The sequence below is a fragment of the Mus caroli genome, chromosome 4, assembly GCF_900094665.2.
Source record: "Mus caroli chromosome 4, CAROLI_EIJ_v1.1, whole genome shotgun sequence".
In the NCBI taxonomy this organism is placed as follows: domain Eukaryota; kingdom Metazoa; phylum Chordata; class Mammalia; order Rodentia; family Muridae; genus Mus; species Mus caroli.
In genome coordinates, this window is record NC_034573.1 from 132,785,151 (window position 1) to 132,793,426 (window position 8,276).

Below are 8,276 nucleotides of genomic sequence, written 5' to 3' on the forward strand. Positions count from 1 at the left end.
CTCAGGTAGGGTTTTATGTACCAACCCTGCCTTGCCTCTCTTGGTCATCAGCCCTCCTTAAAGTATTTCACTGCACTTGGGGGCCACAGAATGGATGCATATCAAGGCAGTTCCCCGAAGCTCTTAGCAACAGCCCACTAGGAAACGCTCCTCCAGCAGAGAAGGGAGCTCACTGCTGGTGAAGCCCTTTCTCGCCCACAAATGATTTTATTTTGCAACATCCTGCCAGCCATTGCCCAAACAGATCCTCTTACTCATTCTTCTGCCTCTGGGTCTTTATATCAGATGGCAAGAGAGGGCGGCTATGCATTTAAAAACCAAAACGAGATAAAATCTCGGGCATAAAGCAGAAGGCAGAGCCACAATCCCAAGATGTAAGTGGCAGGTGTCAAGAGTCACTTGAACACTCTTTAAAGAGTCCTCAGGGCCCCACTTGACATTCGGTGACCTTTGCATTCAAGGCAGGAGCTACTCTTGAGAGCAGGGGAGTCACTGCTCCAGCAGCTGGGCTAAAGGCCAGTTGACTGTTGAGCATTCGGTGTCAACTGAAGAAGTCTCTCAAGCTGATCCAGAGGAGAGGGACAGTGTAAGGGCAATTCGACCTCTGCACAGGGCTGCCAGACAGGGCAACATGGGATGCCCAGGCACATCTGAATTTCACACAAACGGCATTTTAGTGTAAGCGTGCCCTGTGTGGTATTATGGATGGACTTACATTGCAATGTTTTTTTTTTTTGTGCATGTATGATTTCCAAAAAGTTCACATTTGATGGGCATCCTGTATCTTATCTGGCAGCTGCTTTGGGAACCCGTTCATTCCCTTGGAGGACACAAACAAAGGCCTACTCTTCCTTGTAGGCCACCGACAACAAACCAAAATATGATTCCACCAAAGCCCAACTTGGGGAAGCGATGAGCTAACTGGGCGTAGGGGAGGGCTTCCTCAGAGGAGCGTGGGTGGCTCCAAAGTAGCTGTTATTGCTGGAAAGTCTCACCCCAACACGAATGGAGACTTTCCCATAGCTGCAAATATGTAGTCCTCCAATCAGTTAACCTTCCAGCCTCTAAGCACTGCCTGAGGCCATGTGCAATTAGGGCAGAATTACATACAGATAACCAAAAGGTACAAGAGGGAGTGGTTAGAATCTCCTGAGGGTCCAATAATCCTCCCCACTCCCTCCCTCCATGTGGGAATGTCAATTGTCAACAAGCCCAATCACGGGAGTTTCTCGCGAAGGTCACAGTGTTGTCAAGGAAGATGGCAGCTGTATACTTGGAGGATAGCACTGTACAATAGCAAGATACCTGAGAAGCAACATTTACAATAAAGACACCTCATTTGGCCCTTGGACCCAAAGGTGGGCACACAGAGAGCTGACACAATAGCCGAGCTAGGCACAGAGACCATGTATAGAAGTGAGGACAGGCACGTAGCCCCTGTGCAGACAGAACATTGGTAAGCACAGGGCTGAATATTCTACCCAGCTTGACATCTTCAAACCAGTCTTTCCATACTGTGATGGTTTGTATATACCTCACCCAGGGAGTGGCACTATTAGAAAGTGTGGCCCTATTGGAATAGGTGTGTCATTGTGGGTATGGGCTTTAAGACCTTCATCCTAGCTGCCTGAAACTCAGTATTCTGCTAGCAGCCTTAAGATGAAGATGTAGAACTCTCAGCTCCTCCTGCACCATGCCTGCCTAAATGCTGCCATGTTCCTGCCTTGATGATAATGGACTGAACCTCTGAACCTGTAATCCAGCCCCAATTAAATGTTGTCTTTTATGAGACTTGCCTTGGTCATGGTGTCTGCTCACAGCAGTAAAACCCTAACTTAAGTAAGACACATACCTTGAAGTTAAAAACAATACAGCCAAGGCCTCTCTGAAGTCTAATCTCCGACACACACAGAGGCCTCCGGTGCATCCTACAGTGACATCCTCCTGAGGCCAGAGGGTGGAGCTGGCAAAGGATACAGAGCTGGTCTTTCTGCATTCATAGAGTTGATGTTTGAGAGACGCTAAAGACTGGAAGATCCCATCCAGCACCAGCTGCAAATAGAAAGCTTCTGCCAACAGAGTGGACAGAGAGAGAGAGAGAGAGAGAGAGAGAGAGAGAGAGAGAGAGAGAGAGAGAGATCCTAGGGAGGTGGCGTTTCAGCAGAGATCCATGTGATCATTGAAACAGGGAACAGATTTAGTTCATGCCAACACCTCATAACAGAGGATAGCTTATACATCCCAGTATACCTTAGTGAAATGCAGCTGCTATGTCTGGGCTAAGAGAACAAGACACCGAAGGAAGTGATTACTCAGCATAACAAACGCACAACACCTGGACCACAATAGGGGTACACAAGCAAGGTAACTGGGGTACAAAGTTAGAAACATTCACTCTCAGATTCCCTAGAGTTGGGAGGCTGAGATGGATGATCAGCTGATAAGATCTTGCTGCCAGTTGTAATGACCCGGGTTCAATTCCCAGGACCCATATGGTGGAAAGCGAGAGGGAACCCTTGAAAGTTGTCCCCTCACCTCTACATATGCACACCCGCACAAGAGAAACAAATGCAATGAAAACGATTTTAAAATAATCTAGATTTCCATGAGTGCCAGTTCTCACTCATAGCTCTTCCGGTAGAAGTTGGGTGGCAGTTATCACATGATCGGGCAGCCTGAGCCTCTGAGCAAATATGGCCATATTTCCTGAATGACTGTCCAAGTGGAAAGGCCAGTCAGAAAAGACAAGGTGAAAGGAAATTTACTTCACACTCCACCTATGGGGCCAGGTGGTTCGTCCCATTTTCCGATCGACTAAGGAACTACACCTAACAGCCTGTTATCATCAGAAAGGGGCAGAGGCCAGCTTAGGCTTGGATGAGCCTCCTATGGGGATTCTGCTCTGCTGTCTTTGGTAAAGCAACCTAGAACCCTGAGTTTATGTTCCTCTAGTAGCAGAACCCAACCTTGGGGACCAGGCAGACAGGATGGAGTTGGGTATCTCACCCCAGATTATGGCCTTTCTCCCTTGCTACACACCCAAGGGCCATACCAAGCCTTCCTTTCCAAGGCACAGAAACTCCTGGCTCCCTTGTCCCACCAGACCCATCCTGTCCCTGCCCAGCATCCTGGAGCCCCAACTCCAGGGAGGACCTGTTTGCTGTCAAGAGCCTTGGTTGAACCTACCCTACCAGGACCTGCACAGCTTTGGTGTTAACCTGACTTAGGCAATGGATGAAATGAAGAAATGGCAGACACGTGTACAGAAAAACTGGAATCAGGTGGGGTATGTACTCTAATGGAGACACACCAGAAACCAGAAATTTTGATGCGTTTATTAAGTACAACTGGATGAGGAGGAGGCAAGTTAGCAATTCTTGGTAGGGGTACATTGTAGGGAGCTGTCTCCTAGCTGCACTCATCCAGAAAGAGGAAAGCTGTAGTTGATAGCTTCAACATACACTGACTGTCAATATGGGTACACAGACCAGGAGAAAGCCCTGCCATTCCCCATGGGTCTCGGGCATCGGTGTCCTTGCTGTGGTCCTATTCACATCAACAGTACGTACGCTCAGGATTTCATCCAGTCTCCCTAGGCTTCATTTCCTCCCAGTTACCCAGGATGATGGTCCAACTTCCCAGCCAGGACTAGAAGCAGGTACTATTTAGGAAGCACTGTGCATTCAACTCCAGTCCTCGGGGCATATGTGAGTTTAGTTGTGGTCACTCAGCATTTGTTAAAACCCAGACTTCACCAAAGTCCTGCTTTGCTGTGATTCCCCACTGGGTTTTAAACCATCCCAGAGAAGTTGAAGCCATTCTAACAGCTGCTGGCACAGAGGGATATGGAGCCTCCTATCTCAATAGACTGTCCTTTCGTTACCTCTTTGGAGCCAAGTGGCTGGGTGCAGCAGGCTCTGGGAAGCACCTGGAAGATACACAGTCACATGAAGGCTGGAAAGACAGATAGCTCGATCAATTATGTGCCTTGCAACCATGACGACCTGAGTTTGAGTCCTCAGAGCCCAACTGGAGGAAGGAGAGATCCAACTCCCACAAGTTGTGCTCTGACTTCTACACACACATACACTGTGGCATGTGCACACATACACACTGAATATATGTAAAATAATTAACTAGCCAGGTGCAGTGGTGTGTGCTCATTAATTTCAACACAGACAGAAACACGGGACATCACGGGGCTTGATGGCCAGCCAGTCTAGACTATTTGGTGAGACTCTCCCTTAGAGATGGAATTTTGGAATGGATGTCAGCTGTGGTGCCAGGGAGAGGGACTGTGGTCTGGTGTGGGGTGCCCAACTACTATTTCCAACCTACCAGGTCTCCAGGGTGGCATCTAAGCATGACAAGTAACGTTTCCCTCTGTCCTCTACATGCACACATATATATGTGCATACATGTGTAGGAGGTATACACATACACTGGAGGACACCTGTGCATCCGTGTATGCATGTGTACCTGCACACAGAAAGAATCATCAGGATGTCAGAACTACGTTGGCAATCTCAGTCTAGTGTCTGGCTCAGCTCTGCAATGCTGGTCTCTGATCTGGGTGGCTCAGCTCTGCAGTGCTGGGCTCTGATCTGGACTGGTACTGCAAAGCCTGGCCTGTGAAACCTGAGCCTCTTCTATGGCCACGAACCTGACTTGGAACAAAAGTCTGGCAGCTGAGTGCTCTGTCCTGGGGGTGAGACTGGTCCCTGTGGCAACATTCCCATCTGCTGGAGAAACCAACCCTGTGGAGGTGGAAGGAACAGTGAGGGCAGGGACCAGCAAGTAAGAAATGTCGGCCATTGTTCCCTCAAAGGCTTGTGTCCAGTTCCTGGTCCATATCTACCTGCTGTGTGATGCTGGCCAGATCGTTCAACATCTCTAAGCTTTTGGTGTGATGGTAACTGATGCCCACAGAAACGGCTTGTTGGGAACTGCCTGGCACATCATGGGGCTCAGAAGCTGGTCCCTTGCAACGGCAGCCACCTGCCCAAACACTGAGTAGATATAGTCTAGATGCATTTCTTAGCTTGCCAAAACACCACCTGCAGAGAGGACCCTTGGGACCTGCCCTGCCACACAGAGCCTATTAGATGAGATAGAATTGCTAAGACTTGGCAAGATTCCCAAAGGCCCCTCCCTGCTGCTTCTATTCCTGGGGTTAAAATAAAGCCCACCATGACCAAAAGCAACTTGGGGAGATGGGTTTATTCTGTCTTACAGCTTGTAGTCCATCATCCAGGAAGGGCAGGGCAGGAAGCTGGAGGCAGGAACTGAAGACGACTATGAAGGAGTGCTACTTACTGGCTTGATCCTCATGGCTTGCCCAGCCTGCTTTCTTATATTTTTGGTTGTGAGCCTAGCCTTTAACAGCTGAGACATCTCTCCAGCCCCCAGCCTGCTTTCTTATATGATTCAAGACTACCTGCCCAAGGGTGGCACTGCCCATGATGGGCTGGGCCCTCCCACACCAATCACTATCAAGAAAATGTCCCCCAGGCTCGTACACACACTTTCTCAGTTGAGGTTCCCTCTTCCCGAGTGACTTAGCTTGTGTGAAGTTGACAAGAAACCAGCCAGCACACCATCTGGGAAGCAGCAGCAAACATCTGGGGCAACATCTTGGGGAGGAAACTCCGAGGAGCCCATGTGTTGGAGGAGGCAGAGGTACCGACTGAATTCTCAGACCTGTCCAGCTGCCTGTAAGTTGTGCAGAGCTCCTGGGTTGCTGCTTTTGTGTGCCATAACGCAATGTGTCACCTGTGCTATGGTGGACTTTTCAGAGATATAGTTGCACAGTCCTTTGACTATAATCCCTCACCTATGTTCCTGCTAGCCCCATTAAAAACTCACTAGTTCATCGAGGCTAGCAATGGCCCCACAGCTAAGAGCACTCCTGCTCCTGCAGAGTACCCAGGTTCAAGTCCCAGGACTGACATGGCAGCACACAACCGACTGTGTCTCCAGCTCCAAGGGATCTGGTGCCTTCTTCTGGACTGCCCAGGCTCTGCGTCCATGTGGTTCACAGGCACACATGCAGACAAAACACCCATACACATAAAATAAAAAATTTAAATATACAAAAACAAAATCTCATCCACTCACCAGGTTAGACTTCAGTGTAGTCGGGGTTTTTTGTTTATTTTTGGTCTGTCCTGGACTCCCTTTCTGCGATGAGTACGTGTGTGTGTGTGTGTGTGTGTGTGTGTGTGATCTCTCCCCAGGAAAAGTCTGTCACACAACATTGCTATACAGAGAAATTACTTCTGGTGCCCAATATGGAGATCAGCTGAGGCCTGATTAGCATCAGCCAGAGTTCCTGCGACTCCTTCTCTTCTAGGAAACCCTGATGGCCAACTCCAAGCCCTCTCAACACCCACGAGGCAGGCTGACCTCCTTAGCCGCTCTCTTTAGCATCTCAAATGCTCTAGTTTCTCCTGTATGAACTTGGCTGGCAGTCTTCTTGCCACCACCACTGTGGGATTACAGAGTGAGACCTGTGTGAACCCAGCCCTGAAGTCCAGGACCATAGATTGAAGGTGCGGGCTTCACCGTGTGAGAAGGTTCACCTTCACTTTGCTCCAGAGTGGGAGGTTGTATGCAGTGGTCAGTCCTGCACGTGGGTGGAAGTGAACACTGGATCAGGTTGAACCTGATTTCAAGGTATCTGAGGTTTTCATATGAGAACACCACTTCTTCAATCCCAGAGGATGCACGAGTGTGTCCGGCCTTGTACAACCTCTGGAAGGGGCTGAAGAGAACAAAATTAGGTGGAGCTCTGCCCGGTCCTTGCCTGTCTTAGCATGAATGACCAACTGACACTGCATAAATATTCCCCTCTTAATGAGTCTCAGTGCAGTCTGTGTACTTATCAGGTTGGCACAAGCTATTGTCTTCATTGATGTAGAACGGCCAAATCTACAGTGGGCTCTGTAAGAAAGCTAAGCATGAGCCTGTGAGTAAGCCAGCATCGTTCCTCATGGTTCCTGCCCCGATTTCCCTCAGTGATGGGTTGCAACCTGGAAGTGGAAGCCAAATAAACACACTCTTCCCCAACTCACTTTTGGCCCGAGTGGTTTTGTTGTTGTTGTTTTGTTTCTGTTTTTGTCTTTTTGTTTTTTAATCACAGCAACAGACGGAAACTGGAACAGTACCCCACTTAGGTGGGGCTGATGTAGCTCGCCTCCTCTCCTGACTTGGGCCTGGGACATTCTGCTGACACCACTGGTCCTCAGGTCCTTGGACCCAGAGTGAATGGCACCCTCTGCAGAGCTTCTCAGCACCACGCTTGCAGACAAGCAGATCATGGTGCCTCCTTTTCCATATATGGAAATCTCCTCCTATTGGCTCTATCTCTCCGGGGAGGGGGTGGGAGAGGAGGGGGCTGATCTGTCACTTCTGCTTTTTAAAGAGTGTTCAGGTGAAAATAGAGAACTTTGAACTCTCTCTCCTCATACAGTATCTGGACATCAGAGAAGTTTTGCCCATAACACAAAACAAAACACTGATGTGCGTTCTTCTGTAAGTCTACTGCATCCAAAGCAAATTAGCTCTCAATAAACAATGGAGAGGTGGCCCGGGAGTTAGGAGCATGAGCTGCTCTTGCCAAGGGCCCAGTTTGATTCCTTGCACCCCCATGTCGACTCACAGCCATATTTAACTCCAGCTCTAGGACATCTAGCATCACTGTTGGGGTGCAGGCCCGCCCCCCCACACACACACACACAGGAAGACAACAGTGTATTGCAATCATGAGACTGACCAGCCATAACTGAATATGGTAACATACTATCTGATGCAAGGGAGAGTGACTTGAAGCTAGAGAAACCTTGCCCAACCAAGGACGTCCCCACCACTGGCCTTCTCTAAGCCTCTGGTTTCTTTCATTCCTAAATCAGAGCCTACCCCACCTTTGCTCCACCAGCCCACAATCCACCAACTGGGAAGATGAAGTCTGAAAACGGAGAATGAGCGTGCACACACTCGGGATTCACAATCGCTCAGCACTTTTATTGTTCATGGTCTTCACATGGCAGAATACTGAATCTTCTTCACTGGGACGGAAATCCACTCGCTCGCTCGGGAAGACCGCCACTGACCAGGAAACACCTCGTCTGACAAAACTTTCTCTTGGTTTTCCTGACAATCTGGGAAGTGTTGAAGGGTGACCCAGCACAGTTTGCACATGCAAAGGGAGGGAGGGAGGGAGGGAGGGAGGGAGAGGGAGAGAGAGAGAGAGAGAGAGAGAGAGAGAGAGAGAGAGA

The 8,276-nt window shown here is 49.2% G+C and overlaps 1 protein-coding gene across 4 annotated transcripts in view; it reads right to left on the reverse strand.

The window, feature by feature from the left end:
* Window positions 1-8,001: 8,001 nt before the first annotated feature.
* The window catches only part of Prdm2 (PR/SET domain 2), a 101,197-nt gene continuing 100,922 nt past the window's right edge, over window positions 8,002-8,276 (reverse strand). For all 4 annotated transcript variants that reach the window (XM_021161466.1, XM_021161469.2, XM_029476797.1 and 1 more), the window contains one exon: window positions 8,002-8,276. This exon is cut by the window's right edge and continues 1,705 nt beyond it. The gene's annotated coding sequence lies outside the window, so the exon portion shown is untranslated.